The sequence below is a fragment of the Tuber melanosporum genome, assembly GCF_000151645.1.
Source record: "Tuber melanosporum whole genome shotgun sequence assembly, scaffold_282, strain Mel28".
Lineage (NCBI taxonomy): Eukaryota > Fungi > Ascomycota > Pezizomycetes > Pezizales > Tuberaceae > Tuber > Tuber melanosporum.
This window is the reverse complement of record NW_003298955.1, coordinates 1-9,364: the sequence shown is the minus strand read 5'-3', so window position 1 is coordinate 9,364 and position 9,364 is coordinate 1.

Genomic DNA, 9,364 nt, shown 5'->3' with positions numbered 1-9,364 from the left:
ATCATTGACAATGCTAAGACTCACTTACCTTTTAGGAGATGGCTCAGAGGACAGGGAATTACACTGATGGAAATTCCTGCCTATTCACCAGATCTCAATCCAATTGAAAATATTTGGTCTCTGGTGAAAGGTAAGCTTCACAAGCACTACCCTATGCTATATCTTATGAAGGGTGATGTCAATGTGGTCAAGAAGCCAATAGTAGAGGCCATCACTCATTATTGGAAACTTTTTGACCCAAAGGTTTTTGATACTTTAGCTGGATCAATGGTGGATAGAATAGAGGCAATTATTAAGGCTGATGGATGGTATACCAAATATTAATTTCTACTATGTATTTACATCTTTTAATTTTTTTTTTGGTTTTCATGATAGTGGATTGGTGGGTGAGTGTGGTTGTCATCGCCGAAGATTTTCCTCTGTTGAATCGCGGTTAATTTTGTCCACGCACAATATATTTTAGCACAGCACCACGCTACCGGTAGCCGCTAGCTTACAGGAGGTTTTTCTTTTCCTCATCCTTCCCTTCTACTTTCTCCGTTACCCCGCGGTTGTCTGAACGACTCGAGTATGATACTTTACCTGTCCCAGACAATAAATATCCGAAAACAGGGATTCGCAAAATATAATGAATATGGTCAAATATCCGTGTGTATCTGACCGCTCAAACAGACTCACAACTCGTATTTTCGGGCACGTCTTGCCTGTGACAAGTACCGTACATTACTCGTACCGGTATCGCAGGAACATCGCATCTACTCGTGGTGGTCGAGATGCACCTGCGGCGCCCATGCCTGTATACGCACTTACAACATCGTTAGACCAAGTTAACATGTGTGAAGGATCTGGAGATGAGTACCGTAACATATCATAATTCTATGGTCGAGACAGTGCTGAGAACGCAAGGACCCCCATGAACTGTCAATTCACTGAATCCAAAGCAGGCGGACGTCACAGTCTCTACTCGAGTAGATCATACCCTCCTCCGTTCCCTTCCTAAGACAAAAAACCCTCAAGTTTTCCCTTGCCTTGTAGAGTTCTATGATATTGACCCTTACTTCCAGCATCAACAAAGAAAGGCGAGCAAATGGACAGAAATCCCGAGGGAATGGGACCGAGATCCCTCCAAATCAGGAAACTCCGCGTTACCCGGTATATTTTGACAGACACGAGAGCGAAAAAAGGAGTCTTCTCGCAACAACGGCAGCGCAGATCACTCTCAATCCTTCGAAATCTCCCGGGGAGGTGTTTTTTTCTTTCTCTTCCGCCTGCGTTGGCGAGAACTCTTATCATAACTTACTGTACGGTACTCGAGGGGTTTCAACCGAAGGGGGGGGAGGGGAAAGGATTTGTGAATTCTATGAAAGCAGCTCCAGGGCACGCCGAATCAATGCCCTAAATCTACGATGAGTTTTTTGTTTATCCCGCGATCTCGCCCGCGGCACGGCCCGAGGGGGAAGGGGGTGGTGGGGGGCTTGTTGCTAAAGAGTAAAGTGGAAGAGGTGTTTCGCGCTTCTTATTGTTGTTATTGTGCTTGAGATGATATTATGGTACCCGAAAACACAAGGGCTTTGTTTCGGGTTCAAGGCTGGACTGAGATCACAATCATACTCGTAACACTGTGAATTGCTTTTTTGATGGTTTATGTTGCCTCTACTTTTTGGTTGGGCAGAAGGTGCTAGAGGGGGTTTTGCTACGATACTGAGTACTGTAACCGGCTGGTTGGTTGGTTGGCTACCGTAAAAACCCTCATAATCCACTATCTCCGTAGCAGGGGTTAATCTCCATAGCAGGCCTAAGCGAGCATTGCCAAGAGGGCGGGTGATCGGGCGTGATTCCAAAATTAGTATTCTTTAACGACACGATAGAGAGATGAAACAAGTTATTCAAAACTATTTACAAATTCTATATTATTATCATCCGCCTCACTAATCTCACACTGATCATCGTGTGTGTTAATATCCTTCCTCCAATCCCCAATTTCAAGTCTAGTGAAGCCCTTAATGTCGAGCTCATGGTCTGTACTACCATTGATAGGTAGTGCAAGCCCAACCTTCCGAAAGACACGGTGGATAATCTCTGCTTTCTTCTGATGAAACTTATAATAAGCTTCACCAATGCAGAAGGTAGTCATTATCCACCGGTCTCCAACACTCCACTTCTCAAACGCCTCCAATGATTCTGACTCAAAGATCTTACGATCAGTGAGATCCCGAACTATCTCTTTCAAAGGCTTGTTTACTGACACATCCAAAGGTTGGAGTAGGCCAGTGCAACTGCCAGGAATTAGAGAGGGAGTAATGTCATTCTTGCGAAGGAGTTCAAGAATGGCGGGGGTCTTATGAGAACTCATGAGATCGAGGGCGAAGAGAGTGGGATGGCGACCGAGTACCGGAAGAAGATGTTTTGTAATATAGTTTTCGAATAAACTATCGTTCATGTAGGCTGTAGGATTATACTCAACCAGAACATCTGGATGATACTTGCACTTCTCTGCCCCCAATCGCTGACATGTCCCATGAAAAATTATCATTAGAGGCACTAGATTAATACCATCGGCAAATATACAAAGAACGAGACTCGCTTACCGCTTGTCCCACCCGGACCGCGATTCTTTTACCCATACCGTTTTATTACCAATAGTATCGTAGGTCTTGCTGGACAAATACTTGAACGGAATCGGGGTTTCATTCAGGTTGCAGATGTTCAATACTAACTTCCCAGAAATTTGAAGAACGGGGTTGTGAATTTCTTCGATTAAAGCGAAGCCAGTTGATTACCAGGGAATGGTAATCAGCTGGCAACTTTTGAGCTGTTTTCGTAATACTACGAAGACTAATTCTATTGCGTGCTAGAAACCCTCGAAACTATCCTGGGCTGAACCAAAAGATTGTTGGACTAATATTAGGATAAAGGAATCGGAATAGAAACTGGTATTGAACTCTGAACCATTCTTGCCGGACAGTTCTCCCTGCTTCCCTACGCTTCAAGAAGTCTCTATAGAGTTGAGATTCCAATTCCGGCCAAAGAATCCTAGTTGAGCATCCCAATTCTTTCCTCTTCTTTACAGTAGACCTAATTCCCCCCTCCTCTATGCTTTCTCTACTTCTAACCCAGTCACTAATCGTTCGTTGAAGAATTTGGAATAGTACGGAAGCTTCAACTTGTGTTGGGCGTCGGTATTCCCCTGGCCGGCTCTCGAGGGCGATCCGATGGTGCTCGAGAAATGATAGTACACGTAGCTTCTGCTTCTGGCTATAGGTTCGCTCGGGGAAGATAATTGGCCTCAGGTCATGTTCTGTCAGCTCTCACTCCGTAATCTTCTTCGTAGTAGGTCCTCGCCGGTGTTTTCTTCTCTCGACCTGGGTTTCTTGCATATTGCTCTCTTGGATTGGTTCTGCCTTGCCACCTCACTTTTTCTCTTTCACTCCTTAGTTACTCTTATGTTTACTTCTATATATTGCTTACTTACTACTACTGGTACTAGTCTTTTCTTCCTTCGTATTCTATTTACTTTTGCTATTCTAACGTTTTTCCTTCCAGAAGCTACTCCATCCTTCAATAGACACTATGGAAGTTTCTATTATACTCTCCCCATACTTCCAGAACTCTCTCGAACACGGAATTTTGAATCAAGACAATGATACTTACAGATTTGTGTTTTGATAGAGTCTGTGCGGTATTTCTCATTTCCCCATCACCAGATATCACTCGCCTTCTTGGCAATGCTCGCTTAGCCCTGCAATGGCGATTAACCCCTGCCACGGAGATAGTGGATTATGAGGGTTTTTACGGTACTGTAGCTAACTGGCTGGCCGGATGGCTGGCTAACTGAATGTCCTGCATTACCAGTACTCGTACAGTATGATACTTCAACTGCGATAGCTGTTGTGGAGAAGAATATCGGTAATAGGCGCAGAGGAAGTTGAAAAGCAGCCATCAAAAAGTGCGGTTCGCAAAGACTACCTGAAAACGTGTTAGTTTGCCATATTAAATGCAACACGGTAACTCTGAGGGGAACCCTTCCTCCTGCTCCCTTTCACTTCCCCTCGTGTTCGACGCGCACTTGGTATCACTTAATTTACGTAATATTCTCTCGTTCCTCCCTAGCTCCTTTATCACTGTTCTTCGATGGACGGGCAAATCAAGCACGAGAGAATATACAGTAAGCTTGGGGAGCCAGCCTCACCGTCAACATGGCAGCCCCAACGTGTGGGGGCCCCAACAGCCATCACGAAGCCATGATCGCACGTTAGTGAAACCTGAGAAAAGAAGTGTCACATCTTTCCTTCCTTCCTTCAACCTGCAGCTTTTCCCACCTCCTTCGCCTCCCTCTTGCCTCGGTGAAGTGCGATAAGTCACCGGGAATCAATAGAATAAAATGAATAAAAATGATAATAACGGAAGGCCTATTCTTCCACCCCATGGTCATCGTCGTCACCCATCGCATCCCGAGAACCGTTCATTAAAGGGATTGCCGGTACAAGAGGGAAAAAAGCGAACCTCCTCTCCAGCCGACTCCGACCGCTCCTATCTCCCGAACGCACGATACCGGGTGTCGTAAAAAAGGGATTATGCGAAACATTAACACGCAAGGGAAAAATAAAAATAAAAATAAAGGGATAGAAAGGGCAAATACAGGCATAAGTTATCCTCAGTTCGCGCGACCCGCCAGGCGTTCCGGAGAGTGCAAGGGTTAGGGACCGCGATCCCTGAAAATGTTTTCTTTTATTATCGGTCATGCTCTCGTATTGCTCAAGTACCGTACCCACCAGGTTGGGGAGTGAGGAGGACCTCGCCCCCTCACCTCTACGGTACACACTACCTTAACCTTGCTGTTACTCGTACCTACGAGTACTGGGCCGGTACCGGTACGGTGGAAGACTTACGCCATTTGTTTCACACCCGGGCCAATAGGAGAATCCTGGCCTGCCGGAGAGGAGGGAGGGACGGAGGGGACACGGGCCGAGCGTCGAGAAAATGAAGTGAAGTTAAAACGCGGAGGGGTTGAACTTGAAGTACTGCGCAGTACTGGTAGTGGTGTACGAGCAGATGATGGTATTGGTATGACACAGTATCGTACTCGAACATATCGCGATGATCTGAAGATACTTTGACCCAAAGTCTTCAGTCTAGTTGGGGGCACAGAAATTCACTGGACTACAGTACGGGACGAGTGCGGTACTCTTGCCGTACGGCTCCATACTTGGGGTGTGGAAATAATTTCCAATTGGACACCACACGTATTTTACCTCTGGGCCGGCCGCAGTGCATGCTAAATTCTCCAATCAGCCTCAGCCGACTTGGGACTTCGATATCCCTCTTAAGTAGTCTATCGCAGTCTAAGGCACTAGAAAGCGCAGCTCAAGCAACCGACCGGTACGTTACTCGTACGTTGTCTTGCTGTAACTGTGCAGTGCTTGAGCATCCACCCAGTCTCTCCAAAGTGTAGTAGGCCAGTGAAGAATGGCAGAAAGGTATCCATTGTGGTATGCGGGGAAAGAAGAAAACACCTTCATGCTATATCGCAGAGTACTGAACTTGGTCTAGCCTTCATCTGTCCGGTCTTCACAGCATTAAGATACGGTAGTGCAGCTCTTCCTCCTATGCTGCACTGCTAGAGCGCGGGTCGATAGTCCATGATGCTTGACGACCGGTAAGAAGCACGAGCAAAGAAGAAAAGAAAGAAAAGAAAGAAAGAAGGGAAAGAAAGGAAAAGAAAAAAGTGCCATGTACGGGATCAAGATCGATACTTGTACGAGTACTTTCTTGTACTTTCACTTCCCTACTTGTACAACACACCCGACAAGCAGGCATCTCGCTTCACCCTGGCCATGTTCGCAGGATGCGCTGGTGACACCAGCTTACAGAACAGGCTTAGTCTGGCCCTGCCTGTACGAGTACTGTACTCGAGTATATCTGCCCTCAGTGTTTTTTTTGTTTTTTTTTTGTTTAAAAAAAAAACACTCTGCAGCCTCGTTCACCGTGTATGTGTATGTGTATGTGTATGTGTATGTATGTGGTCCATGATATAATACGTATCCATACAGTGATAAGAATCACGCTATTGCACACGCCGTTCTGTACGCACTCGTGCTCCACTTCCAGGCAACACGCAGCTCCCCGATAGTCAGCCAACGCCCCCGATCCAAGTCCACGTTTTTTTTCCTTCGCAACGATGATGATAATAATAAGAGTAACAAAATTATAAGGGTACTCGAGTATCATGAATGTAATTGCGAAAATAAGGCAAAATTCAGTTATTAGAATTTTGTCGATGGCACATTCAACGTTTACTTATTGCACGCATCGCTCCTGGGAAGTGAAGGAAGGAAGCGGTGCCTTGAATTGGGGATGTCCAGGGGCACTGGTAAATATTAGGAATATCATACAGCCGCAGACGGGTTAATCTTGGAAGCTTTGCATGGGGATCATCACCTTGGGTGTTCTGCTTTGACTCGGCTGCGCGAGTCCTGTACTTGTATGCCTACGGTACTAGTACAGTACCGTAGCTTGTGAGCAAAAAAAGTCTTGGTGATTGGGCGCATTTGCATCGGACTTCGTCGGGGGGTTTTTTTTTTGTCCAGACTCCTGCACTTGACACAGGCAGAATTTTTTTAGGGATTATCCTCCAACTGTATACAGAGCCCTCCGGCCCCTTCCCCATCATGTTGCGACTTTGTCAACGGTTGGGAAATTGTTGTGGGGCGTTACTGGGGCAATTAAGCGATGGTTCTCGAGCACAGCTCTACAAGCTTGTAGAACCTTGGTTGGTAATCGGTATGCTTCAAATTAATCATGAGATATTGAAAAAGGACATCTACCTTTTGATGAGCTACCATTAGTCGAAAAGTAAGCCTTTTGCCTATTTGGTGTGAAACGGCACAATCACCAACTCTTTTTTATCACCTGCTATATGGGTATCATCATACTGTACTTGGTTGTCAAAGCCTAACTCTACCACAAGGGAAAATTGGATGTGTGATAGATGGAGATGCGGATGCGGATGCTGATGTACCGTACTGGTACCGGCAGCACTTGTGTCATATCATAGCTCGTCATGGATTTCGGAGCCTCTTGTCTTCCTCACCTCACGCCATCCCATCCCAATTCCTACACCTCCATTCACCACCATCGTGCTCGAACACTCCCCTTCATCGCCGTTAGTAGGTGAGTAACTACCGTACCATAGATTTCAAGAGGCAACACACACCATCATAACAAACTGCACCCCAGCCCCTCCTCTGCCCCCCAGCCCTGCTCGTGCTTTCCCTATAGCCTTAAAGGGTAGTAAATTCCCATCGATTCGTCCACCATCCCTACTACTCGTATACTATACGGTACGCTATTGATACGTTGCCTATTTGCCTTGCCTTACCTCAACTTACGCATTCTCACAAGTGCGCTTTGACCCCCATTTGTTTGTATACTCTGTTCGACTCCTTCCTGTTCCGGTGCTTTGTTTCCATTTGGGGGGGTTCGGGACTGGTGGATGGCTAGGTTAAGTTGCGTTCATGGAATATCACTCGGTTTATCGTCCCGAGTTTATAATTTCTCTCCACCAGTTTTTATTGGTGGGGGGTGGGTGTTGGGGTTACCGGTTTAATGGGAATTTGGGGGAGAGGCGAGGCAAGCGCACCTGTTTATATGATATATAGATCAGAGGTATCATACTCGTAATTGAGAGGAATCCGTGCTGGGGTTGCTAGTCCATGTTTGAACTGCGGATTCCATGGGCTGTAAATTGCGTGCGACAGGTGGGATCTCCTAGGCATTTCTGTTCCGCTCTATTACTCTGCCGCCCGAGCGATTAGGCTAGTATGTGGATAAGTAAACCTTTGACAGTTACTCGTACTGAGTTACCTATCTTGGCGGCTGGCAGGCGTAGACTTGGGATGCTTGAGAGTATCCAACCATGCCCACTACTTGGAAATTGCCACAGCGTTTCTGAAAAGGAGGTACCGTACCGTAGAGTGCAGGGTTTGGATCTCGGATATCTCTGTGCAAGTACGAGTGCTCGTACTTGTACCGTATAAGCACAATACTCCCCAGGAGTGTGATACTACGACGTTTTCGTTTTTTGCTTATCCAGTCGGCCAAACCAGTCAGTTCGATCCTTACTTGCTGCGGGATCTCCTTTGCCCCAAACAACCTCCACTGCACGAGTCAAACGGCTCCGTCTATCACCCAGGGACCCCAGGTGGATCACCGAGAGCTCCAGTATCCCCTACTCCCCGGGGTTAATCGCACCGGATTCGGAGAGTGACCGCGAATCACGCTCAAATGGTGAGGTGAAACCCCCAAGAATACCGCACAACCTTTTGTGGATCCAACTTTGCGGATCAGCGGGATCGTCGTTTTGAGACATCGTATAGCGCTTCTGTTTGGACTATTTTTCCTGATTTAACAGGTTGGATATCCTGGACGGCGGAGATGGCATGCGCGGTAAGTCCCCACACATCAGAGGATACGACTTGGTCTGGGTAGAAGAGTGGTGCAGATCTTTCGCTAAATCATGACTGATAGCTGCCCCGGGGCTTTTATAGGTGTTGCCCTATTTCCGTGCTGACAAAGGGGATTGGTAGAGGGACAGAGGGAAGATATGGAGTATTTATTAAATCGAGTTTGGGTCTGGAGAGGGGGATCCATGATTTTTGCTCAATATAGACAGGAACTCATGGTTCCCAATGAGGTCACCAGACATATATGGTCACTCGATTTGTTTTTCCCATCCCGAATGTTGGAAATTGGCTTCCTAATATCGTTAGTTAGGAAGCTAGTCGAGCTACTCGGCACTAATCTGCACAAGTTAGATCTACTCATGCCAAGGTTGTAGCTCCACGTAACTTTTTCGTGTCTCAACCTTGAAGGCATTTTATCAATTTGCAGCTCAATTTACTTTTGAAGTTTAAAGAAACTGTATAATTCTTTATTAATTTACAGAGCCAAGTAGCTTAAGGCTTATGTGTTAATATAAATTTGGAGTTTAACTTGAATGTAATATTGCAGTTTAAGGTAATTGGACTTGGATATTAGGAAAACAAAGAATAAGAAAGAGCTGAAATATGTGAAGAGTACAAGGAAAGAGATAGCATTAGAGAATTGTAGACTACTACTGGATGAGATAAATAATAAAAGCGATAACATTTTGGAGTAGTAAATTAATAATAACGGTTACTAGAGGTGGAGACGTAATCACAAACTATTACTCAGCTGAAACAAAACACCAAGACTTTCAGGTGGTAGTTTAAAGAAAGGTTTGAAAAAAATTTCTCACTCTGTTTTGCTCTTTCTAACAACACATTCAAAGACTTTTTCAACTACTAGCTTGCTTTATAACTTACTTGTACTCACAACTCAGCTA